At 47.5% G+C, this 22,038-nt stretch overlaps 63 pseudogenes; all 63 read left to right on the top strand.

Moving 5' to 3' along the window:
• The first annotated feature begins 49 nt into the window (after nucleotides 1-49).
• On the top strand, nucleotides 50-223 carry LOC143795363 (U2 spliceosomal RNA; annotated as a pseudogene).
• Nucleotides 224-399: 176 nt separating this feature from the next.
• On the top strand, nucleotides 400-573 carry LOC143794574 (U2 spliceosomal RNA; annotated as a pseudogene).
• Nucleotides 574-749: 176 nt separating this feature from the next.
• Nucleotides 750-923, top strand: LOC143796406 (U2 spliceosomal RNA; annotated as a pseudogene).
• Nucleotides 924-1,099: 176 nt separating this feature from the next.
• LOC143796137 (U2 spliceosomal RNA) lies at nucleotides 1,100-1,273 on the top strand (annotated as a pseudogene).
• Nucleotides 1,274-1,449: 176 nt separating this feature from the next.
• Nucleotides 1,450-1,600, top strand: LOC143796805 (U2 spliceosomal RNA; annotated as a pseudogene).
• A 198-nt stretch (nucleotides 1,601-1,798) lies between these two features.
• On the top strand, nucleotides 1,799-1,972 carry LOC143794063 (U2 spliceosomal RNA; annotated as a pseudogene).
• Nucleotides 1,973-2,148: 176 nt separating this feature from the next.
• Nucleotides 2,149-2,322, top strand: LOC143795362 (U2 spliceosomal RNA; annotated as a pseudogene).
• A 176-nt stretch (nucleotides 2,323-2,498) lies between these two features.
• On the top strand, nucleotides 2,499-2,672 carry LOC143795361 (U2 spliceosomal RNA; annotated as a pseudogene).
• Nucleotides 2,673-2,848: 176 nt separating this feature from the next.
• Nucleotides 2,849-3,022, top strand: LOC143796733 (U2 spliceosomal RNA; annotated as a pseudogene).
• A 176-nt stretch (nucleotides 3,023-3,198) lies between these two features.
• LOC143796404 (U2 spliceosomal RNA) lies at nucleotides 3,199-3,372 on the top strand (annotated as a pseudogene).
• A 176-nt stretch (nucleotides 3,373-3,548) lies between these two features.
• Nucleotides 3,549-3,722, top strand: LOC143794511 (U2 spliceosomal RNA; annotated as a pseudogene).
• A 176-nt stretch (nucleotides 3,723-3,898) lies between these two features.
• Nucleotides 3,899-4,072, top strand: LOC143796846 (U2 spliceosomal RNA; annotated as a pseudogene).
• A 176-nt stretch (nucleotides 4,073-4,248) lies between these two features.
• Nucleotides 4,249-4,422, top strand: LOC143794510 (U2 spliceosomal RNA; annotated as a pseudogene).
• Nucleotides 4,423-4,598: 176 nt separating this feature from the next.
• Nucleotides 4,599-4,772, top strand: LOC143796844 (U2 spliceosomal RNA; annotated as a pseudogene).
• Nucleotides 4,773-4,948: 176 nt separating this feature from the next.
• LOC143797108 (U2 spliceosomal RNA) lies at nucleotides 4,949-5,122 on the top strand (annotated as a pseudogene).
• Nucleotides 5,123-5,298: 176 nt separating this feature from the next.
• Nucleotides 5,299-5,472, top strand: LOC143795359 (U2 spliceosomal RNA; annotated as a pseudogene).
• A 176-nt stretch (nucleotides 5,473-5,648) lies between these two features.
• On the top strand, nucleotides 5,649-5,822 carry LOC143794509 (U2 spliceosomal RNA; annotated as a pseudogene).
• A 176-nt stretch (nucleotides 5,823-5,998) lies between these two features.
• Nucleotides 5,999-6,172, top strand: LOC143796843 (U2 spliceosomal RNA; annotated as a pseudogene).
• Nucleotides 6,173-6,348: 176 nt separating this feature from the next.
• Nucleotides 6,349-6,522, top strand: LOC143797107 (U2 spliceosomal RNA; annotated as a pseudogene).
• A 176-nt stretch (nucleotides 6,523-6,698) lies between these two features.
• LOC143795358 (U2 spliceosomal RNA) lies at nucleotides 6,699-6,872 on the top strand (annotated as a pseudogene).
• Nucleotides 6,873-7,048: 176 nt separating this feature from the next.
• LOC143795652 (U2 spliceosomal RNA) lies at nucleotides 7,049-7,222 on the top strand (annotated as a pseudogene).
• A 176-nt stretch (nucleotides 7,223-7,398) lies between these two features.
• LOC143797106 (U2 spliceosomal RNA) lies at nucleotides 7,399-7,572 on the top strand (annotated as a pseudogene).
• A 176-nt stretch (nucleotides 7,573-7,748) lies between these two features.
• LOC143797105 (U2 spliceosomal RNA) lies at nucleotides 7,749-7,922 on the top strand (annotated as a pseudogene).
• A 176-nt stretch (nucleotides 7,923-8,098) lies between these two features.
• LOC143796403 (U2 spliceosomal RNA) lies at nucleotides 8,099-8,272 on the top strand (annotated as a pseudogene).
• A 176-nt stretch (nucleotides 8,273-8,448) lies between these two features.
• LOC143797217 (U2 spliceosomal RNA) lies at nucleotides 8,449-8,622 on the top strand (annotated as a pseudogene).
• Nucleotides 8,623-8,798: 176 nt separating this feature from the next.
• On the top strand, nucleotides 8,799-8,972 carry LOC143796136 (U2 spliceosomal RNA; annotated as a pseudogene).
• A 176-nt stretch (nucleotides 8,973-9,148) lies between these two features.
• Nucleotides 9,149-9,322, top strand: LOC143796842 (U2 spliceosomal RNA; annotated as a pseudogene).
• A 176-nt stretch (nucleotides 9,323-9,498) lies between these two features.
• On the top strand, nucleotides 9,499-9,672 carry LOC143797240 (U2 spliceosomal RNA; annotated as a pseudogene).
• Nucleotides 9,673-9,848: 176 nt separating this feature from the next.
• Nucleotides 9,849-10,022, top strand: LOC143796402 (U2 spliceosomal RNA; annotated as a pseudogene).
• A 176-nt stretch (nucleotides 10,023-10,198) lies between these two features.
• Nucleotides 10,199-10,372, top strand: LOC143795357 (U2 spliceosomal RNA; annotated as a pseudogene).
• Nucleotides 10,373-10,548: 176 nt separating this feature from the next.
• Nucleotides 10,549-10,700, top strand: LOC143794317 (U2 spliceosomal RNA; annotated as a pseudogene).
• Nucleotides 10,701-10,898: 198 nt separating this feature from the next.
• LOC143794161 (U2 spliceosomal RNA) lies at nucleotides 10,899-11,072 on the top strand (annotated as a pseudogene).
• A 176-nt stretch (nucleotides 11,073-11,248) lies between these two features.
• LOC143797295 (U2 spliceosomal RNA) lies at nucleotides 11,249-11,422 on the top strand (annotated as a pseudogene).
• A 176-nt stretch (nucleotides 11,423-11,598) lies between these two features.
• Nucleotides 11,599-11,772, top strand: LOC143796135 (U2 spliceosomal RNA; annotated as a pseudogene).
• A 176-nt stretch (nucleotides 11,773-11,948) lies between these two features.
• LOC143796840 (U2 spliceosomal RNA) lies at nucleotides 11,949-12,122 on the top strand (annotated as a pseudogene).
• A 176-nt stretch (nucleotides 12,123-12,298) lies between these two features.
• Nucleotides 12,299-12,472, top strand: LOC143797239 (U2 spliceosomal RNA; annotated as a pseudogene).
• Nucleotides 12,473-12,648: 176 nt separating this feature from the next.
• On the top strand, nucleotides 12,649-12,822 carry LOC143796401 (U2 spliceosomal RNA; annotated as a pseudogene).
• Nucleotides 12,823-12,998: 176 nt separating this feature from the next.
• Nucleotides 12,999-13,172, top strand: LOC143795356 (U2 spliceosomal RNA; annotated as a pseudogene).
• Nucleotides 13,173-13,348: 176 nt separating this feature from the next.
• Nucleotides 13,349-13,500, top strand: LOC143794316 (U2 spliceosomal RNA; annotated as a pseudogene).
• Nucleotides 13,501-13,698: 198 nt separating this feature from the next.
• On the top strand, nucleotides 13,699-13,872 carry LOC143794160 (U2 spliceosomal RNA; annotated as a pseudogene).
• Nucleotides 13,873-14,048: 176 nt separating this feature from the next.
• LOC143797003 (U2 spliceosomal RNA) lies at nucleotides 14,049-14,222 on the top strand (annotated as a pseudogene).
• A 176-nt stretch (nucleotides 14,223-14,398) lies between these two features.
• Nucleotides 14,399-14,572, top strand: LOC143795920 (U2 spliceosomal RNA; annotated as a pseudogene).
• A 176-nt stretch (nucleotides 14,573-14,748) lies between these two features.
• On the top strand, nucleotides 14,749-14,900 carry LOC143795697 (U2 spliceosomal RNA; annotated as a pseudogene).
• Nucleotides 14,901-15,098: 198 nt separating this feature from the next.
• Nucleotides 15,099-15,272, top strand: LOC143795354 (U2 spliceosomal RNA; annotated as a pseudogene).
• A 176-nt stretch (nucleotides 15,273-15,448) lies between these two features.
• On the top strand, nucleotides 15,449-15,622 carry LOC143797103 (U2 spliceosomal RNA; annotated as a pseudogene).
• A 176-nt stretch (nucleotides 15,623-15,798) lies between these two features.
• LOC143794061 (U2 spliceosomal RNA) lies at nucleotides 15,799-15,972 on the top strand (annotated as a pseudogene).
• A 176-nt stretch (nucleotides 15,973-16,148) lies between these two features.
• On the top strand, nucleotides 16,149-16,322 carry LOC143795353 (U2 spliceosomal RNA; annotated as a pseudogene).
• A 176-nt stretch (nucleotides 16,323-16,498) lies between these two features.
• On the top strand, nucleotides 16,499-16,672 carry LOC143797102 (U2 spliceosomal RNA; annotated as a pseudogene).
• Nucleotides 16,673-16,848: 176 nt separating this feature from the next.
• On the top strand, nucleotides 16,849-17,022 carry LOC143796400 (U2 spliceosomal RNA; annotated as a pseudogene).
• A 176-nt stretch (nucleotides 17,023-17,198) lies between these two features.
• On the top strand, nucleotides 17,199-17,372 carry LOC143796399 (U2 spliceosomal RNA; annotated as a pseudogene).
• Nucleotides 17,373-17,548: 176 nt separating this feature from the next.
• On the top strand, nucleotides 17,549-17,722 carry LOC143796398 (U2 spliceosomal RNA; annotated as a pseudogene).
• Nucleotides 17,723-17,898: 176 nt separating this feature from the next.
• On the top strand, nucleotides 17,899-18,072 carry LOC143796839 (U2 spliceosomal RNA; annotated as a pseudogene).
• Nucleotides 18,073-18,248: 176 nt separating this feature from the next.
• On the top strand, nucleotides 18,249-18,422 carry LOC143797238 (U2 spliceosomal RNA; annotated as a pseudogene).
• Nucleotides 18,423-18,598: 176 nt separating this feature from the next.
• On the top strand, nucleotides 18,599-18,772 carry LOC143796397 (U2 spliceosomal RNA; annotated as a pseudogene).
• Nucleotides 18,773-18,948: 176 nt separating this feature from the next.
• Nucleotides 18,949-19,122, top strand: LOC143796134 (U2 spliceosomal RNA; annotated as a pseudogene).
• A 176-nt stretch (nucleotides 19,123-19,298) lies between these two features.
• On the top strand, nucleotides 19,299-19,472 carry LOC143797334 (U2 spliceosomal RNA; annotated as a pseudogene).
• Nucleotides 19,473-19,648: 176 nt separating this feature from the next.
• On the top strand, nucleotides 19,649-19,822 carry LOC143797236 (U2 spliceosomal RNA; annotated as a pseudogene).
• A 176-nt stretch (nucleotides 19,823-19,998) lies between these two features.
• LOC143796396 (U2 spliceosomal RNA) lies at nucleotides 19,999-20,172 on the top strand (annotated as a pseudogene).
• Nucleotides 20,173-20,348: 176 nt separating this feature from the next.
• On the top strand, nucleotides 20,349-20,522 carry LOC143795352 (U2 spliceosomal RNA; annotated as a pseudogene).
• Nucleotides 20,523-20,698: 176 nt separating this feature from the next.
• Nucleotides 20,699-20,850, top strand: LOC143794315 (U2 spliceosomal RNA; annotated as a pseudogene).
• Nucleotides 20,851-21,048: 198 nt separating this feature from the next.
• On the top strand, nucleotides 21,049-21,222 carry LOC143794159 (U2 spliceosomal RNA; annotated as a pseudogene).
• A 176-nt stretch (nucleotides 21,223-21,398) lies between these two features.
• Nucleotides 21,399-21,572, top strand: LOC143797002 (U2 spliceosomal RNA; annotated as a pseudogene).
• A 176-nt stretch (nucleotides 21,573-21,748) lies between these two features.
• On the top strand, nucleotides 21,749-21,922 carry LOC143795919 (U2 spliceosomal RNA; annotated as a pseudogene).
• Nucleotides 21,923-22,038: the final 116 nt, after the last annotated feature.

Here is a 22,038-nt window from a genome sequence, read left to right as displayed (position 1 = left end):
TGTCGGTTGTAGGCCTTGGTGCGGCCCAAGTGGCAAACCATTTCTGATCATCTCTTCTCGGCCAAATGGCTCAAGATCAAGCGTAGTGTCTGTTCTTATTAGTTTAATATCTGATACGTCCCCTATTTGGGGACCATATATTAAATGGATTTTTGGAACAGGGAGCTGGAAATGGAGCTTGCTTTGTCACACGGAACCTTCACGGGGATGGAGGGTGTGGTTATGCAGATTCAAAACGCGTCGCGCACAGCTTGAACACATGCACACCGCAGAACTGTCACCGATAGAGCATCCAGAGTTTCTGGAAATGTCTTCCATGCGGCAATCTTTTGTTACGTCTCCACAGTGGGTGTCGGTTGTAGGCCTTGGTGCGGCCCAAGTGGCAATCCATTTCTGATCATCTCTTCTCGGCCAAATGGCTCAAGATCAAGCGTAGTGTCTGTTCTTATTAGTTTAATATCTGATACGTCCCCTATTTGGGGACCATATATTAAATGGATTTTTGGAACAGGGAGATGGAAATGGAGCTTGCTTTGTCACACGGAACCTTCACGGGGATGGAGGGTGTGGTTATGCAGATTCAAAACGCGTTGCGCACAGCTTGAACACATGCACACCGCAGAACTGTCATCGACAGATCATCCAGAGTTTCTGGAAATATCTTCCCTGCGGCAATCTTTTGCTACGTCTCCACAGTGGGTGTCGGTTGTAGGCCTTGGTGCGGCCCAAGTGGCAAACCATTTCTGATCATCTCTTCTCGGCCAAATGGCTCAAGATCAAGCGTAGTGTCTGTTCTTATTAGTTTAATATCTGATACATCCCCTATTTGGGGACCATATATTAAATGGATTTTTGGAACAGGGAGCTGGAAATGGAGCTTGCTTTGTCACACGGAACCTTCACGGGGATGGAGGGTGTGGTTATGCAGATTCAAAACGCGTTGCGCACAGCTTGAACACATGCACACCGCAGAACTGTCATCGACAGATCATCCAGAGTTTCTGGAAATGTCTTCCCTGCGGCAATCTTTTGCTACGTCTCCACAGTGGGTGTCGGTTGTAGACCTTGGTGCGGCCCAAGTGGCAAACCATTTCTGATCATCTCTTCTCGGCCAAATGGCTCAAGATCAAGCGTAGTGTCTGTTCTTATTAGTTTAATATCTGATACATCCCCTATTTGGGGACCATATATTAAATGGATTTTTGGAACAGGGAGATGGAAATGGAGCTTGCTTTGTCACACGGAACCTTCACGGGGATGGAGGGTGTGGTTATGCAGATTCAAAACGCGTTGCGCACAGCTTGAACACATGCACACCGCAGAACTGTCATCGACAGATCATCCAGAGTTTCTGGAAATGTCTTCCCTGCGGCAATCTTTTGCTACATCTCCACAGTGGGTGTCGGTTGTAGGCCTTGGTGCGGCCCAAGTGGCAAACCATTTCTGATCATCTCTTCTCGGCCAAATGGCTCAAGATCAAGCGTAGTGTCTGTTCTTATTAGTTTAATATCTGATACGTCCCCTATTTGGGGACCATATATTAAATGGATTTTGGAACAGGGAGCTGGAAATGGAGCTTGCTTTGTCACACGGAACCTTCACGGGGATGGAGGGTGTGGTTATGCAGATTCAAAACGCGTTGCGCACAGCTTGAACACATGCACACCACAGAACAGTCATCGACAGAGCATCCAGAGTTTCTGGAAATGTCTTCCATGCGGCAATCTTTTGCTATGTCTCCACAGTGGGTGTCGGTTGTAGGCCTTGGTGCGGCCCAAGTGGCAAACCATTTCTGATCATCTCTTCTCGGCCAATTGGCTCAAGATCAAGCGTAGTGTCTGTTCTTATTAGTTTAATATCTGATACGTCCCCTATTTGGGGACCATATATTAAATGGATTTTTGGAACAGGGAGCTGGAAATGGAGCTTGCTTTGTCGCACGGAACCTTCACGGGGATGGAGGGTGTGGTTATGCAGATTCAAAACGCGTTGCGCACAGCTTGAACTCATGCACACCGCAGAACTGTCATCGACAGAGCATCCAGAGTTTCTGGAAATGTCTTCCATGCGGCAATCTTTTGTTACGTCTCCACAGTGGGTGTCGGTTGTAGGCCTTGGTGCGGCCCAAGTTGCAAACCATTTCTGATCATCTCTTCTCGGCCAAATGGCTCAAGATCAAGCGTAGTGTCTGTTCTTATTAGTTTAATATCTGATACGTCCCCTATTTGGGGACCATATATTAAATGGATTTTTGGAACAGGGAGCTGGAAATGGAGCTTGCTTTGTCACACGGAACCTTCACGGGGATGGAGGGTGTGGTTATGCAGATTCAAAACGCGTTGCGCACAGCTTGAACACATGCACACCGCAGAACTGTCATCGACAGATCATCCAGAGTTTCTGGAAATGTCTTCCCTGCGGCAATCTTTTGCTACTTCTCCACAGTGGGTGTCGGTTGTAGGCCTTGGTGCGGCCCAAGTGGCAAACCATTTCTGATCATCTCTTCTCGGCCAAATGGCTCAAGATCAAGCGTAGTGTCTGTTCTTATTAGTTTAATATCTGATACGTCCCCTATTTGGGGACCATATATTAAATGGATTTTTGGAACAGGGAGCTGGAAATGGAGCTTGCTTTGTCACACGGAACCTTCACGGGGATGGAGGGTGTGGTTATGCAGATTCAAAACGCGTCGCGCACAGCTTGAACACATGCACACCGCAGAACTGTCACCGATAGAGCATCCAGAGTTTCTGGAAATGTCTTCCATGCGGCAATCTTTTGTTACGTCTTCACAGTGGGTGTCGGTTGTAGGCCTTGGTGCGGCCCAAGTGGCAATCCATTTCTGATCATCTCTTCTCGGCCAAATGGCTCAAGATCAAGCGTAGTGTCTGTTATTATTAGTTTAATATCTGATACGTCCCCTATTTGGGGACCATATATTAAATGGATTTTTGGAACAGGGAGCTGGAAATGGAGCTTGCTTTGTCACACGGAACCTTCACGGGGATGGAGGGTGTGGTTATGCAGATTCAAAACGCGTTGCGCACAGCTTGAACACATGCACACCGCAGAACTGTCATCGACAGATCATCCAGAGTTTCTGGAAATATCTTCCCTGCGGCAATCTTTTGCTACGTCTCCACAGTGGGTGTCGGTTGTAGGCCTTGGTGCGGCCCAAGTGGCAAACCATTTCTGATCATCTCTTCTCGGCCAAATGGCTCAAGATCAAGCGTAGTGTCTGTTCTTATTAGTTTAATATCTGATACATCCCCTATTTGGGGACCATATATTAAATGGATTTTTGGAACAGGGAGCTGGAAATGGAGCTTGCTTTGTCACACGGAACCTTCACGGGGATGGAGGGTGTGGTTATGCAGATTCAAAACGCGTTGCGCACAGCTTGAACACATGCACACCGCAGAACTGTCATCGACAGATCATCCAGAGTTTCTGGAAATGTCTTCCCTGCGGCAATCTTTTGCTACGTCTCCACAGTGGGTGTCGGTTGTAGACCTTGGTGCGGCCCAAGTGGCAAACCATTTCTGATCATCTCTTCTCGGCCAAATGGCTCAAGATCAAGCGTAGTGTCTGTTCTTATTAGTTTAATATCTGATACATCCCCTATTTGGGGACCATATATTAAATGGATTTTTGGAACAGGGAGATGGAAATGGAGCTTGCTTTGTCACTCGGAACCTTCACGGGGATGGAGGGTGTGGTTATGCAGATTCAAAACGCGTTGCGCACAGCTTGAACACATGCACACCGCAGAACTGTCATCGACAGATCATCCAGAGTTTCTGGAAATGTCTTCCCTGCGGCAATCTTTTGCTACGTCTCCACAGTGGGTGTCGGTTGTAGGCCTTGGTGCGGCCCAAGTGGCAAACCATTTCTGATCATCTCTTCTTGGCCACATAGCTCAAGATCAAGCGTAGTGTCTGTTCTTATTAGTTTAATATCTGATACGTCCCCTATTTGGGGACCATATATTAAATGGATTTTTGGAACAGGGAGCTGGAAATGGAGCTTGCTTTGTCACACGGAACCTTCACGGGGATGGAGGGTGTGGTTATGCAGATTCAAAACGCGTCGCGCACAGCTTGAACACATGCACACCGCAGAACTGTCACCGATAGAGCATCCAGAGTTTCTGGAAAAGTCTTCCCTGCGGCAATCTTTTGCTACGTCTCCACAGTGGGTGTCGGTTGTAGACCTTGGTGCGGCCCAAGTGGCAAACCATTTCTGATCATCTCTTCTCGGCCAAATGGCTCAAGATCAAGCGTAGTGTCTGTTCTTATTAGTTTAATATCTGATACATCCCCTATTTGGGGACCATATATTAAATGGATTTTTGGAACAGGGAGATGGAAATGGAGCTTGCTTTGTCACTCGGAACCTTCACGGGGATGGAGGGTGTGGTTATGCAGATTCAAAACGCGTTGCGCACAGCTTGAACACATGCACACCGCAGAACTGTCATCGACAGATCATCCAGAGTTTCTGGAAATGTCTTCCCTGCGGCAATCTTTTGCTACGTCTCCACAGTGGGTGTCGGTTGTAGGCCTTGGTGCGGCCCAAGTGGCAAACCATTTCTGATCATCTCTTCTTGGCCACATAGCTCAAGATCAAGCGTAGTGTCTGTTCTTATTAGTTTAATATCTGATACGTCCCCTATTTGGGGACCATATATTAAATGGATTTTTGGAACAGGGAGCTGGAAATGGAGCTTGCTTTGTCACACGGAACCTTCACGGGGATGGAGGGTGTGGTTATGCAGATTCAAAACGCGTCGCGCACAGCTTGAACACATGCACACCGCAGAACTGTCACCGATAGAGCATCCAGAGTTTCTGGAAAAGTCTTCCCTGCGGCAATCTTTTGCTACATCTCCACAGTGGGTGTCGGTTGTAGGCCTTGGTGCGGCCCAAGTGGCAAACCATTTCTGATCATCTCTTATCGGCCAAATGGCTCAAGATCAAGCGTAGTGTCTGTTCTTATTAGTTTAATATCTGATACGTCCCCTATTTGGGGACCATATATTAAATGGATTTTTGGAACAGGGAGCTGGAAATGGAGCTTGCTTTGTCACACGGAACCTTCACGGGGATGGAGGGTGTGGTTATGCAGATTCAAAACGCGTTGCGCACAGCTTGAACACATGCACACCACAGAACAGTCATCGACAGAGCATCCAGAGTTTCTGGAAATGTCTTCCATGCGGCAATCTTTTGTTACGTCTCCACAGTGGGTGTCGGTTGTAGGCCTTGGTGCGGCCCAAGTGGCAAACCATTTCTGATCATCTCTTCTCGGCCAAATGGCTCAAGATCAAGCGTAGTGTCTGTTCTTATTAGTTTAATATCTGATACGTCCCCTATTTGGGGACCATATATTAAATGGATTTTTGGAACAGGGAGCTGGAAATGGAGCTTGCTTTGTCACACGGAACCTTCACGGGGATGGAGGGTGTGGTTATGCAGATTCAAAACGCGTCGCGCACAGCTTGAACACATGCACACCGCAGAACTGTCACCGATAGAGCATCCAGAGTTTCTGGAAAAGTCTTCCCTGCGGCAATCTTTTGCTACGTCTCCACAGTGGGTGTCGGTTGTAGACCTTGGTGCGGCCCAAGTGGCAAACCATTTCTGATCATCTCTTCTCGGCCAAATGGCTCAAGATCAAGCGTAGTGTCTGTTCTTATTAGTTTAATATCTGATACATCCCCTATTTGGGGACCATATATTAAATGGATTTTTGGAACAGGGAGATGGAAATGGAGCTTGCTTTGTCACTCGGAACCTTCACGGGGATGGAGGGTGTGGTTATGCAGATTCAAAACGCGTTGCGCACAGCTTGAACACATGCACACCGCAGAACTGTCATCGACAGATCATCCAGAGTTTCTGGAAATGTCTTCCCTGCGGCAATCTTTTGCTACGTCTCCACAGTGGGTGTCGGTTGTAGGCCTTGGTGCGGCCCAAGTGGCAAACCATTTCTGATCATCTCTTCTTGGCCACATAGCTCAAGATCAAGCGTAGTGTCTGTTCTTATTAGTTTAATATCTGATACGTCCCCTATTTGGGGACCATATATTAAATGGATTTTTGGAACAGGGAGCTGGAAATGGAGCTTGCTTTGTCACACGGAACCTTCACGGGGATGGAGGGTGTGGTTATGCAGATTCAAAACGCGTCGCGCACAGCTTGAACACATGCACACCGCAGAACTGTCACCGATAGAGCATCCAGAGTTTCTGGAAAAGTCTTCCCTGCGGCAATCTTTTGCTACATCTCCACAGTGGGTGTCGGTTGTAGGCCTTGGTGCGGCCCAAGTGGCAAACCATTTCTGATCATCTCTTATCGGCCAAATGGCTCAAGATCAAGCGTAGTGTCTGTTCTTATTAGTTTAATATCTGATACGTCCCCTATTTGGGGACCATATATTAAATGGATTTTTGGAACAGGGAGCTGGAAATGGAGCTTGCTTTGTCACACGGAACCTTCACGGGGATGGAGGGTGTGGTTATGCAGATTCAAAACGCGTTGCGCACAGCTTGAACACATGCACACCACAGAACAGTCATCGACAGAGCATCCAGAGTTTCTGGAAATGTCTTCCATGCGGCAATCTTTTGTTACGTCTCCACAGTGGGTGTCGGTTGTAGGCCTTGGTGCGGCCCAAGTGGCAAACCATTTCTGATCATCTCTTCTCGGCCAAATGGCTCAAGATCAAGCGTAGTGTCTGTTCTTATTAGTTTAATATCTGATACGTCCCCTATTTGGGGACCATATATTAAATGGATTTTTGGAACAGGGAGCTGGAAATGGAGCTTGCTTTGTCACACGGAACCTTCACGGGGATGGAGGGTGTGGTTATGCAGATTCAAAACGCGTTGCGCACAGCTTGAACACATGCACACCGCAGAACTGTCATCGACAGATCATCCAGAGTTTCTGGAAATGTCTTCCCTGCGGCAATCTTTTGCTACTTCTCCACAGTGGGTGTCGGTTGTAGGCCTTGGTGCGGCCCAAGTGGCAAACCATTTCTGATCATCTCTTCTCGGCCAAATGGCTCAAGATCAAGCGTAGTGTCTGTTCTTATTAGTTTAATATCTGATACGTCCCCTATTTGGGGACCATATTTTAAATGGATTTTTGGAACAGGGAGCTGGAAATGGAGCTTGCTTTGTCACACGGAACCTTCACGGGGATGGAGGGTGTGGTTATGCAGATTCAAAACGCGTTGCGCACAGCTTGAACACATGCACACCGCAGAACTGTCACCGATAGAGCATCCAGAGTTTCTGGAAAAGTCTTCCCTGCGGCAATCTTTTGCTACATCTCCACAGTGGGTGTCGATTGTAGGCCTTGGTGCGGCCCAAGTGGCAAACCATTTCTGATCATCTCTTATCGGCCAAATGGCTCAAGATCAAGCGTAGTGTCTGTTCTTATTAGTTTAATATCTGATACGTCCCCTATTTGGGGACCATATATTAAATGGATTTTTGGAACAGGGAGCTGGAAATGGAGCTTGCTTTGTCACACGGAACCTTCACGGGGATGGAGGGTGTGGTTATGCAGATTCAAAACGCGTTGCGCACAGCTTGAACACATGCACACCGCAGAACTGTCACCGATAGAGCATCCAGAGTTTCTGGAAAAGTCTTCCCTGCGGCAATCTTTTGCTACATCTCCACAGTGGGTGTCGATTGTAGGCCTTGGTGCGGCCCAAGTGGCAAACCATTTCTGATCATCTCTTATCGGCCAAATGGCTCAAGATCAAGCGTAGTGTCTGTTCTTATTAGTTTAATATCTGATACGTCCCCTATTTGGGGACCATATATTAAATGGATTTTTGGAACAGGGAGCTGGAAATGGAGCTTGCTTTGTCACACGGAACCTTCACGGGGATGGAGGGTGTGGTTATGCAGATTCAAAACGCGTTGCGCACAGCTTGAACACATGCACACCGCAGAACTGTCATCGACAGATCATCCAGAGTTTCTGGAAATGTCTTCCCTGCGGCAATCTTTTGCTACATCTCCACAGTGGGTGTCGGTTGTAGGCCTTGGTGCGGCCCAAGTGGCAAACCATTTCTGATCATCTCTTCTCGGCCAAATGGCTCAAGATCAAGCGTAGTGTCTGTTCTTATTAGTTTAATATCTGATACATCCCCTATTTGGGGACCATATATTAAATGGATTTTTGGAACAGGGAGCTGGAAATGGAGCTTGCTTTGTCACACGGAACCTTCACGGGGATGGAGGGTGTGGTTATGCAGATTCAAAACGCGTTGCGCACAGCTTGAACACATGCACACCGCAGAACTGTCATCGACAGATCATCCAGAATTTCTGGAAATATCTTCCCTGCGGCAATCTTTTGCTACGTCTCCACAGTGGGTGTCGGTTGTAGGCCTTGGTGCGGCCCAAGTGGCAAACCATTTCTGATCATCTCTTCTCGGCCAAATGGCTCAAGATCAAGCGTAGTGTCTGTTCTTATTAGTTTAATATCTGATACATCCCCTATTTTGGGACCATATATTACATGGATTTTTGGAACAGGGAGCTGGAAATGGAGCTTGCTTTGTCACACGGAACCTTCACGGGGATGGAGGGTGTGGTTAGGCAGATTCAAAACGCGTTGCGCACAGCTTGAACACATGCACACCGTAGAACTGTCATCGATAGAGCATCCAGAGTTTCTGGAAATGTCTTCCCTGCGGCAATCTTTTGCTACGTCTCCACAGTGGGTGTCGGTTATAGACCTTGGTGCGGCCCAAGTGGCAAACCATTTCTGATCATCTCTTCTCGGCCAAATGGCTCAAGATCAAGCGTAGTGTCTGTTCTTATTAGTTTAATATCTGATACATCCCCTATTTGGGGACCATATATTAAATGGATTTTTGGAACAGGGAGATGGAAATGGAGCTTGCTTTGTCACACGGAACCTTCACGGGGATGGAGGGTGTGGTTATGCAGATTCAAAACGCGTTGCGCACAGCTTGAACACATGCACACCGCAGAACTGTCATCGACAGATCATCCAGAGTTTCTGGAAATGTCTTCCCTGCGGCAATCTTTTGCTACGTCTCCACAGTGGGTGTCGGTTGTAGGCCTTGGTGCGGCCCAAGTGGCAAACCATTTCTGATCATCTCTTCTTGGCCACATAGCTCAAGATCAAGCGTAGTGTCTGTTCTTATTAGTTTAATATCTGATACGTCCCCTATTTGGGGACCATATATTAAATGGATTTTTGGAACAGGGAGCTGGAAATGGAGCTTGCTTTGTCACACGGAACCTTCACGGGGATGGAGGGTGTGGTTATGCAGATTCAAAACGCGTTGCGCACAGCTTGAACACATGCACACCGCAGAACTGTCATCGACAGAGCATCCAGAGTTTCTGGAAATGTCTTCCCTGCGGCAATCTTTTGCTACATCTCCACAGTGGGTGTCGGTTGTAGGCCTTGGTGCGGCCCAAGTGGCAAACCATTTCTGATCATCTCTTCTCGGCCAAATGGCTCAAGATCAAGCGTAGTGTCTGTTCTGATTAGTTTAATATCTGATACATCCCCTATTTGGGGACCATATATTAAATGGATTTTTGGAACAGGGAGCTGGAAATGGAGCTTGCTTTGTCACACGGAACCTTCACGGGGATGGAGGGTGTGGTTATGCAGATTCAAAACGCGTTGCGCACAGCTTGAACACATGCACACCGCAGAACTGTCATCGACAGATCATCCAGAGTTTCTGGAAATGTCTTCCCTGCGGCAATCTTTTGCTACATCTCCACAGTGGGTGTCGGTTGTAGGCCTTGGTGCGGCCCAAGTGGAAAACCATTTCTGATCATCTCTTCTCGGCCAAATGGCTCAAGATCAAGCGTAGTGTCTGTTCTTATTAGTTTAATATCTGATACATCCCCTATTTGGGGACCATATATTAAATGGATTTTTGGAACAGGGAGCTGGAAATGGAGCTTGCTTTGTCACACGGAACCTTCACGGGGATGGAGGGTGTGGTTATGCAGATTCAAAACGCGTTGCGCACAGCTTGAACACATGCACACCGCAGAACTGTCATCGACAGATCATCCAGAGTTTCTGGAAATATCTTCCCTGCGGCAATCTTTTGCTACGTCTCCACAGTGGGTGTCGGTTGTAGGCCTTGGTGCGGCCCAAGTGGCAAACCATTTCTGATCATCTCTTCTCGGCCAAATGGCTCAAGATCAAGCGTAGTGTCTGTTCTTATTAGTTTAATATCTGATACGTCCCCTATTTGGGGACCATATATTAAATGGATTTTTGGAACAGGGAGCTGGAAATGGAGCTTGCTTTGTCACACGGAACCTTCACGGGGATGGAGGGTGTGGTTATGCAGATTCAAAACGCGTTGCGCACAGCTTGAACACATGCACACCACAGAACAGTCATCGACAGAGCATCCAGAGTTTCTGGAAATGTCTTCCATGCGGCAATCTTTTGCTATGTCTCCACAGTGGGTGTCGGTTGTAGGCCTTGGTGCGGCCCAAGTGGCAAACCATTTCTGATCATCTCTTCTCGGCCAATTGGCTCAAGATCAAGCGTAGTGTCTGTTCTTATTAGTTTAATATCTGATACGTCCCCTATTTGGGGACCATATATTAAATGGATTTTTGGAACAGGGAGCTGGAAATGGAGCTTGCTTTGTCACACGGAACCTTCACGGGGATGGAAGGTGTGGTTATGCAGATTCAAAACGCGTTGCGCACAGCTTGAACACATGCACACCGCAGAACTGTCATCGACAGAGCATCCAGAGTTTCTGGAAATGTCTTCCCTGCGGCAATCTTTTGCTACGTCTCCACAGTGGGTGTCGGTTGTAGGCCTTGGTGCGGCCCAAGTGGCAAACCATTTCTGATCATCTCTTCTCGGCCAAATGGCTCAAGATCAAGTGTAGTGTCTGTTCTTATTAGTTTAATATCTGATACGTCCCCTATTTGGGGACCATATATTAAATGGATTTTTGGAACAGGGAGCTGGAAATGGAGCTTGCTTTGTCACACGGAACCTTCACGGGGATGGAGGGTGTGGTTATGCAGATTCAAAACGCGTTGCGCACAGCTTGAACACATGCACACCGCAGAACTGTCATCGACAGAGCATCCAGAGTTTCTGGAAATGTCTTCCCTGCGGCAATCTTTTGCTAGGTCTCCACAGTGGGTGTCGGTTGTAGGCCTTGGTGCGGCCCAAGTGGCAAACCATTTCTGATCATCTCTTATCGGCCAAATGGCTCAAGATCAAGCGTAGTGTCTGTTCTTATTAGTTTAATATCTGATACATCCCCTATTTGGGGACCATATATTAAATGGATTTTTGGAACAGGGAGCTGGAAATGGAGCTTGCTTTGTCACACGGAACCTTCACGGGGATGGAGGGTGTGGTTATGCAGATTCAAAACGCGTTGCGCACAGCTTGAACACATGCACACCGCAGAACTGTCATCGATAGAGCATCCAGAGTTTCTGGAAATGTCTTCCCTGCGGCAATCTTTTGCTACGTCTCCACAGTGGGTGTCGGTTATAGACCTTGGTGCGGCCCAAGTGGCAAACCATTTCTGATCATCTCTTCTCGGCCAAATGGCTCAAGATCAAGCGTAGTGTCTGTTCTTATTAGTTTAATATCTGATACATCCCCTATTTGGGGACCATATATTAAATGGATTTTTGGAACAGGGAGATGGAAATGGAGCTTGCTTTGTCACACGGAACCTTCACGGGGATGGAGGGTGTGGTTATGCAGATTCAAAACGCGTTGCGCACAGCTTGAACACATGCACACCGCAGAACTGTCATCGACAGATCATCCAGAGTTTCTGGAAATGTCTTCCCTGCGGCAATCTTTTGCTACGTCTCCACAGTGGGTGTCGGTTGTAGGCCTTGGTGCGGCCCAAGTGGCAAACCATTTCTGATCATCTCTTCTTGGCCACATAGCTCAAGATCAAGCGTAGTGTCTGTTCTTATTAGTTTAATATCTGATACGTCCCCTATTTGGGGACCATATATTAAATGGATTTTTGGAACAGGGAGCTGGAAATGGAGCTTGCTTTGTCACACGGAACCTTCACGGGGATGGAGGGTGTGGTTATGCAGATTCAAAACGCGTTGCGCACAGCTTGAACACATGCACACCGCAGAACTGTCATCGACAGAGCATCCAGAGTTTCTGGAAATGTCTTCCCTGCGGCAATCTTTTGCTACATCTCCACAGTGGGTGTCGGTTGTAGGCCTTGGTGCGGCCCAAGTGGCAAACCATTTCTGATCATCTCTTCTCGGCCAAATGGCTCAAGATCAAGCGTAGTGTCTGTTCTGATTAGTTTAATATCTGATACATCCCCTATTTGGGGACCATATATTAAATGGATTTTTGGAACAGGGAGCTGGAAATGGAGCTTGCTTTGTCACACGGAACCTTCACGGGGATGGAGGGTGTGGTTATGCAGATTCAAAACGCGTTGCGCACAGCTTGAACACATGCACACCGCAGAACTGTCATCGACAGATCATCCAGAGTTTCTGGAAATGTCTTCCCTGCGGCAATCTTTTGCTACATCTCCACAGTGGGTGTCGGTTGTAGGCCTTGGTGCGGCCCAAGTGGAAAACCATTTCTGATCATCTCTTCTCGGCCAAATGGCTCAAGATCAAGCGTAGTGTCTGTTCTTATTAGTTTAATATCTGATACATCCCCTATTTGGGGACCATATATTAAATGGATTTTTGGAACAGGGAGCTGGAAATGGAGCTTGCTTTGTCACACGGAACCTTCACGGGGATGGAGGGTGTGGTTATGCAGATTCAAAACGCGTTGCGCACAGCTTGAACACATGCACACCGCAGAACTGTCATCGACAGATCATCCAGAGTTTCTGGAAATATCTTCCCTGCGGCAATCTTTTGCTACGTCTCCACAGTGGGTGTCGGTTGTAGGCCTTGGTGCGGCCCAAGTGGCAAACCATTTCTGATCATCTCTTCTCGGCCAAATGGCTCAAGATCAAGCGTAGTGTCTGTTCTTATTAGTTTAATATCTGATACGTCCCCTATTTGGGGACCATATATTAAATGGATTTTTGGAACAGGGAGCTGGAAATGGAGCTTGCTTTGTCACACGGAACCTTCACGGGGATGGAGGGTGTGGTTATGCAGATTCAAAACGCGTTGCGCACAGCTTGAACACATGCACACCACAGAACAGTCATCGACAGAGCATCCAGAGTTTCTGGAAATGTCTTCCATGCGGCAATCTTTTGCTATGTCTCCACAGTGGGTGTCGGTTGTAGGCCTTGGTGCGGCCCAAGTGGCAAACCATTTCTGATCATCTCTTCTCGGCCAATTGGCTCAAGATCAAGCGTAGTGTCTGTTCTTATTAGTTTAATATCTGATACGTCCCCTATTTGGGGACCATATATTAAATGGATTTTTGGAACAGGGAGCTGGAAATGGAGCTTGCTTTGTCACACGGAACCTTCACGGGGATGGAAGGTGTGGTTATGCAGATTCAAAACGCGTTGCGCACAGCTTGAACACATGCACACCGCAGAACTGTCATCGACAGAGCATCCAGAGTTTCTGGAAATGTCTTCCCTGCGGCAATCTTTTGCTACGTCTCCACAGTGGGTGTCGGTTGTAGGCCTTGGTGCGGCCCAAGTGGCAAACCATTTCTGATCATCTCTTCTCGGCCAAATGGCTCAAGATCAAGTGTAGTGTCTGTTCTTATTAGTTTAATATCTGATACGTCCCCTATTTGGGGACCATATATTAAATGGATTTTTGGAACAGGGAGCTGGAAATGGAGCTTGCTTTGTCACACGGAACCTTCACGGGGATGGAGGGTGTGGTTATGCAGATTCAAAACGCGTTGCGCACAGCTTGAACACATGCACACCGCAGAACTGTCATCGACAGAGCATCCAGAGTTTCTGGAAATGTCTTCCCTGCGGCAATCTTTTGCTAGGTCTCCACAGTGGGTGTCGGTTGTAGGCCTTGGTGCGGCCCAAGTGGCAAACCATTTCTGATCATCTCTTATCGGCCAAATGGCTCAAGATCAAGCGTAGTGTCTGTTCTTATTAGTTTAATATCTGATACGTCCCCTATTTGGGGACCATATATTAAATGGATTTTTGGAACAGGGAGCTGGAAATGGAGCTTGCTTTGTCACACGGAACCTTCATGGGGATGGAGGGTGTGGTTATGCAGATTCAAAACGCGTTGCGCACAGCTTGAACACATGCACACCGCAGAACTGTCATCGACAGAGCATCTAGAATTTCTGGAAATGTCTTCCATGCGGCAATCTTTTGCTACGTCTCCACAGTGGGTGTCGGTTGTAGGCCTTGGTGCGGCCCAAGTGGCAAACCATTTCTGATCATCTCTTCTCGGCCAAATGGCTCAAGATCAAGCATAGTGTCTGTTCTTATTAGTTTAATATCTGATACGTCCCCTATTTGGGGACCATATATTAAATGGATTTTTGGAACAGGGAGCTGGAAATGGAGCTTGCTTTGTCGCACGGAACCTTCACGGGGATGGAGGGTGTGATTATGCAGATTCAAAACGCGTTGCGCACAGCTTTAACTCATGCACACCGCAGAACTGTCATCGACAGAGCATCCAGAGTTTCTAGAAATGTATTCCATGCGGCAATCTTTTGCTACGTCTCCACAGTGGGTGTCAGTTGTAGGCCTTGGTGCGGCCCAAGTGGCAAACCATTTCTGATCATCTTTTCTCGGCCAAATGGCTCAAGATCAAGCGTAGTGTCTGTTCTTATTAGTTTAATATCTGATACGTCCCCTATTTGGGGACCATATATTAAATGGATTTTTGGAACAGGAGGCTGGAAATGGAGCTTGCTTTGTCACACGGAACCTTCACGGGGATGGAGGGTGTGGTTAGGCAGATTCAAAACGCGTTGCGCACAGCTTGAACACATGCACACCGCAGAACTGTCATCAACAGAGCATCCAGAGTTTCTGGAAATGTCTTCCCTGTGGCAATCTTTTGCTACGTCTCCACAGTGGGTGTCGGTTGTAGGCCTTGGTGCGGCCCAAGTGGCAAACCATTTCTGATAATCTCTTCTCGGCCAAATGGCTCAAGATCAAGCGTAGTGTCTGTTCTTATTAGTTTAATATCTGATACGTCCCCTATTTGGGGACCATATATTAAATGGATTTTTGGAACAGGGAGCTGGAAATGGAGCTTGCTTTGTCACACGGAACCTTCACGGGGATGGAGGGTGTGGTTATGCAGATTCAAAACGCGTTGCGCACAGCTTGAACACATGCACACCGCAGAACTGTCATCGATAGAGCATCCAGAGTTTCTGGAAAAGTCTTCCCTGCGGCAATCTTTTGCTACATCTCCACAGTGGGTGTCGGTTGTAGGCCTTGGTGCGGCCCAAGTGGCAAACCATTTCTGATCATCTCTTATCGGCCAAATGGCTCAAGATCAAGCGTAGTGTCTGTTCTTATTAGTTTAATATCTGATACGTCCCCTATTTGGGGACCATATATTAAATGGATTTTTGGAACAGGGAGCTGGAAATGGAGCTTGCTTTGTCACACGGAACCTTCACGGGGATGGAGGGTGTGGTTATGCAGATTCAAAACGCGTTGCGCACAGCTTGAACACATGCACACCACAGAACAGTCATCGACAGAGCATCCAGAGTTTCTGGAAATGTCTTCCATGCGGCAATCTTTTGCTATGTCTCCACAGTGGGTGTCGGTTGTAGGCCTTGGTGCGGCCCAAGTGGCAAACCATTTCTGATCATCTCTTCTCGGCCAATTGGCTCAAGATCAAGCGTAGTGTCTGTTCTTATTAGTTTAATATCTGATACGTCCCCTATTTGGGGACCATATATTAAATGGATTTTTGGAACAGGGAGCTGGAAATGGAGCTTGCTTTGTCGCACGGAACCTTCACGGGGATGGAGGGTGTGGTTATGCAGATTCAAAACGCGTTGCGCACAGCTTGAACTCATGCACACCGCAGAACTGTCATCGACAGAGCATCCAGAGTTTCTGGAAATGTCTTCCATGCGGCAATCTTTTGTTACGTCTCCACAGTGGGTGTCGGTTGTAGGCCTTGGTGCGGCCCAAGTAGAAAACCATTTCTGATCATCTCTTCTCGGCCAAATGGCTCAAGATCAAGCGTAGTGTCTGTTCTTATTAGTTTAATATCTGATACGTCCCCTATTTGGGGACCATATATTAAATGGATTTTTGGAACAGGGAGCTGGAAATGGAGCTTGCTTTGTCACACGGAACCTTCACGGGGATGGAGGGTGTGGTTATGCAGATTCAAAACGCGTTGCGCACAGCTTGAACACATGCACACCGCAGAACTGTCATCGACAGATCATCCAGAGTTTCTGGAAATGTCTTCCCTGCGGCAATCTTTTGCTACTTCTCCACAGTGGGTGTCGGTTGTAGGCCTTGGTGCGGCCCAAGTGGCAAACCATTTCTTATCATCTCTTATCGGCCAAATGGCTCAAGATCAAGCGTAGTGTCTGTTCTTATTAGTTTAATATCTGATACGTCCCCTATTTGGGGACCATATATTAAATGGATTTTTGGAACAGGGAGCTGGAAATGGAGCTTGCTTTGTCACACGGAACCTTCACGGGGATGGAGGGTGTGGTTATGCAGATTCAAAACGCGTTGCGCACAGCTTGAACACATGCACACCGCAGAACTGTCATCGACAGATCATCCAGAGTTTCTGGAAATGTCTTCCCTGCGGCAATCTTTTGCTACATCTCCACAGTGGGTGTCGGTTGTAGGCCTTGGTGCGGCCCAAGTGGCAAACCATTTCTGATCATCTCTTCTCGGCCAAATGGCTCAAGATCAAGCGTAGTGTCTGTTCTTATTAGTTTAATATCTGATACATCCCCTATTTGGGGACCATATATTAAATGGATTTTTGGAACAGGGAGCTGGAAATGGAGCTTGCTTTGTCACACGGAACCTTCACGGGGATGGAGGGTGTGGTTATGCAGATTCAAAACGCGTTGCGCACAGCTTGAACACATGCACACCGCAGAACTGTCATCGACAGATCATCCAGAATTTCTGGAAATATCTTCCCTGCGGCAATCTTTTGCTACGTCTCCACAGTGGGTGTCGGTTGTAGGCCTTGGTGCGGCCCAAGTGGCAAACCATTTCTGATCATCTCTTCTCGGCCAAATGGCTCAAGATCAAGCGTAGTGTCTGTTCTTATTAGTTTAATATCTGATACATCCCCTATTTGGGGACCATATATTAAATGGATTTTTGGAACAGGGAGCTGGAAATGGAGCTTGCTTTGTCACACGGAACCTTCACGGGGATGGAGGGTGTGGTTATGCAGATTCAAAACGCGTTGCGCACAGCTTGAACACATGCACACCGCAGAACTGTCATCGATAGAGCATCCAGAGTTTCTGGAAATGTCTTCCCTGCGGCAATATTTTGCTACGTCTCCACAGTGGGTGTCGGTTATAGACCTTGGTGCGGCCCAAGTGGCAAACCATTTCTGATCATCTCTTCTCGGCCAAATGGCTCAAGATCAAGCGTAGTGTCTGTTCTTATTAGTTTAATATCTGATACATCCCCTATTTGGGGACCATATATTAAATGGATTTTTGGAACAGGGAGCTGGAAATGGAGCTTGCTTTGTCACACGGAACCTTCACGGGGATGGAGGGTGTGGTTATGCAGATTCAAAACGCGTTGCGCACAGCTTGAACACATGCACACCGCAGAACTGTCATCGACAGATCATCCAGAGTTTCTGGAAATGTCTTCCCTGCGGCAATCTTTTGCTACGTCTCCACAGTGGGTGTCGGTTGTAGGCCTTGGTGCGGCCCAAGTGGCAAACCATTTCTGATCATCTCTTCTTGGCCACATAGCTCAAGATCAAGCGTAGTGTCTGTTCTTATTAGTTTAATATCTGATACGTCCCCTATTTGGGGACCATATATTAAATGGATTTTTGGAACAGGGAGCTGGAAATGGAGCTTGCTTTGTCACACGGAACCTTCACGGGGATGGAGGGTGTGGTTATGCAGATTCAAAACGCGTTGCGCACAGCTTGAACACATGCACACCGCAGAACTGTCATCGACAGAGCATCCAGAGTTTCTGGAAATGTCTTCCCTGCGGCAATCTTTTGCTACATCTCCACAGTGGGTGTCGGTTGTAGGCCTTGGTGCGGCCCAAGTGGCAAACCATTTCTGATCATCTCTTCTCGGCCAAATGGCTCAAGATCAAGCGTAGTGTCTGTTCTGATTAGTTTAATATCTGATACATCCCCTATTTGGGGACCATATATTAAATGGATTTTTGGAACAGGGAGCTGGAAATGGAGCTTGCTTTGTCACACGGAACCTTCACGGGGATGGAGGGTGTGGTTATGCAGATTCAAAACGCGTTGCGCACAGCTTGAACACATGCACACCGCAGAACTGTCATCGACAGATCATCCAGAGTTTCTGGAAATGTCTTCCCTGCGGCAATCTTTTGCTACATCTCCACAGTGGGTGTCGGTTGTAGGCCTTGGTGCGGCCCAAGTGGAAAACCATTTCTGATCATCTCTTCTCGGCCAAATGGCTCAAGATCAAGCGTAGTGTCTGTTCTTATTAGTTTAATATCTGATACATCCCCTATTTGGGGACCATATATTAAATGGATTTTTGGAACAGGGAGCTGGAAATGGAGCTTGCTTTGTCACACGGAACCTTCACGGGGATGGAGGGTGTGGTTATGCAGATTCAAAACGCGTTGCGCACAGCTTGAACACATGCACACCGCAGAACTGTCATCGACAGATCATCCAGAGTTTCTGGAAATATCTTCCCTGCGGCAATCTTTTGCTACGTCTCCACAGTGGGTGTCGGTTATAGACCTTGGTGCGGCCCAAGTGGCAAACCATTTCTGATCATCTCTTCTCGGCCAAATGGCTCAAGATCAAGCGTAGTGTCTGTTCTTATTAGTTTAATATCTGATACATCCCCTATTTGGGGACCATATATTAAATGGATTTTTGGAACAGGGAGATGGAAATGGAGCTTGCTTTGTCACACGGAACCTTCACGGGGATGGAGGGTGTGGTTATGCAGATTCAAAACGCGTTGCGCACAGCTTGAACACATGCACACCGCAGAACTGTCATCGACAGATCATCCAGAGTTTCTGGAAATGTCTTCCCTGCGGCAATCTTTTGCTACGTCTCCACAGTGGGTGTCGGTTGTAGGCCTTGGTGCGGCCCAAGTGGCAAACCATTTCTGATCATCTCTTCTTGGCCACATAGCTCAAGATCAAGCGTAGTGTCTGTTCTTATTAGTTTAATATCTGATACGTCCAATATTTGGGGACCATATATTAAATGGATTTTTGGAACAGGGAGCTGGAAATGGAGCTTGCTTTGTCACACGGAACCTTCACGGGGATGGAGGGTGTGGTTATGCAGATTCAAAACGCGTTGCGCACAGCTTGAACACATGCACACCGCAGAACTGTCATCGACAGAGCATCCAGAGTTTCTGGAAATGTCTTCCCTGCGGCAATCTTTTGCTACATCTCCACAGTGGGTGTCGGTTGTAGGCCTTGGTGCGGCCCAAGTGGCAAACCATTTCTGATCATCTCTTCTCGGCCAAATGGCTCAAGATCAAGCGTAGTGTCTGTTCTGATTAGTTTAATATCTGATACATCCCCTATTTGGGGACCATATATTAAATGGATTTTTGGAACAGGGAGCTGGAAATGGAGCTTGCTTTGTCACACGGAACCTTCACGGGGATGGAGGGTGTGGTTATGCAGATTCAAAACGCGTTGCGCACAGCTTGAACACATGCACACCGCAGAACTGTCATCGACAGATCATCCAGAGTTTCTGGAAATGTCTTCCCTGCGGCAATCTTTTGCTACATCTCCACAGTGGGTGTCGGTTGTAGGCCTTGGTGCGGCCCAAGTGGAAAACCATTTCTGATCATCTCTTCTCGGCCAAATGGCTCAAGATCAAGCGTAGTGTCTGTTCTTATTAGTTTAATATCTGATACATCCCCTATTTGGGGACCATATATTAAATGGATTTTTGGAACAGGGAGCTGGAAATGGAGCTTGCTTTGTCACACGGAACCTTCACGGGGATGGAGGGTGTGGTTATGCAGATTCAAAACGCGTTGCGCACAGCTTGAACACATGCACACCGCAGAACTGTCATCGACAGATCATCCAGAGTTTCTGGAAATATCTTCCCTGCGGCAATCTTTTGCTACGTCTCCACAGTGGGTGTCGGTTGTAGGCCTTGGTGCGGCCCAAGTGGCAAACCATTTCTGATCATCTCTTCTCGGCCAAATGGCTCAAGATCAAGCGTAGTGTCTGTTCTTATTAGTTTAATATCTGATACGTCCCCTATTTGGGGACCATATATTAAATGGATTTTTGGAACAGGGAGCTGGAAATGGAGCTTGCTTTGTCACACGGAACCTTCACGGGGATGGAGGGTGTGGTTATGCAGATTCAAAACGCGTTGCGCACAGCTTGAACACATGTACACCACAGAACAGTCATCGACAGAGCATCCAGAGTTTCTGGAAATGTCTTCCATGCGGCAATCTTTTGCTATGTCTCCACAGTGGGTGTCGGTTGTAGGCCTTGGTGCGGCCCAAGTGGCAAACCATTTCTGATCATCTCTTCTCGGCCAATTGGCTCAAGATCAAGCGTAGTGTCTGTTCTTATTAGTTTAATATCTGATACGTCCCCTATTTGGGGACCATATATTAAATGGATTTTTGGAACAGGGAGCTGGAAATGGAGCTTGCTTTGTCACACGGAACCTTCACGGGGATGGAAGGTGTGGTTATGCAGATTCAAAACGCGTTGCGCACAGCTTGAACACATGCACACCGCAGAACTGTCATCGACAGAGCATCCAGAGTTTCTGGAAATGTCTTCCCTGCGGCAATCTTTTGCTACGTCTCCACAGTGGGTGTCGGTTGTAGGCCTTGGTGCGGCCCAAGTGGCAAACCATTTCTGATCATCTCTTCTCGGCCAAATGGCTCAAGATCAAGTGTAGTGTCTGTTCTTATTAGTTTAATATCTGATACGTCCCCTATTTGGGGACCATATATTAAATGGATTTTTGGAACAGGGAGCTGGAAATGGAGCTTGCTTTGTCACACGGAACCTTCACGGGGATGGAGGGTGTGGTTATGCAGATTCAAAACGCGTTGCGCACAGCTTGAACACATGCACACCGCAGAACTGTCATCGACAGAGCATCCAGAGTTTCTGGAAATGTCTTCCCTGCGGCAATCTTTTGCTAGGTCTCCACAGTGGGTGTCGGTTGTAGGCCTTGGTGCGGCCCAAGTGGCAAACCATTTCTGATCATCTCTTATCGGCCAAATGGCTCAAGATCAAGCGTAGTGTCTGTTCTTATTAGTTTAATATCTGATACGTCCCCTATTTGGGGACCATATATTAAATGGATTTTTGGAACAGGGAGCTGGAAATGGAGCTTGCTTTGTCACACGGAACCTTCATGGGGATGGAGGGTGTGGTTATGCAGATTCAAAACGCGTTGCGCACAGCTTGAACACATGCACACCGCAGAACTGTCATCGACAGAGCATCTAGAATTTCTGGAAATGTCTTCCATGCGGCAATCTTTTGCTACGTCTCCACAGTGGGTGTCGGTTGTAGGCCTTGGTGCGGCCCAAGTGGCAAACCATTTCTGATCATCTCTTCTCGGCCAAATGGCTCAAGATCAAGCATAGTGTCTGTTCTTATTAGTTTAATATCTGATACGTCCCCTATTTGGGGACCATATATTAAATGGATTTTTGGAACAGGGAGCTGGAAATGGAGCTTGCTTTGTCGCACGGAACCTTCACGGGGATGGAGGGTGTGATTATGCAGATTCAAAACGCGTTGCGCACAGCTTTAACTCATGCACACCGCAGAACTGTCATCGACAGAGCATCCAGAGTTTCTAGAAATGTATTCCATGCGGCAATCTTTTGCTACGTC

Source organism: Ranitomeya variabilis, chromosome 1 (assembly GCF_051348905.1).
Source record: "Ranitomeya variabilis isolate aRanVar5 chromosome 1, aRanVar5.hap1, whole genome shotgun sequence".
Classification (NCBI taxonomy): domain Eukaryota; kingdom Metazoa; phylum Chordata; class Amphibia; order Anura; family Dendrobatidae; genus Ranitomeya; species Ranitomeya variabilis.
This window is presented reverse-complemented; position numbering and strand designations above follow the sequence as displayed.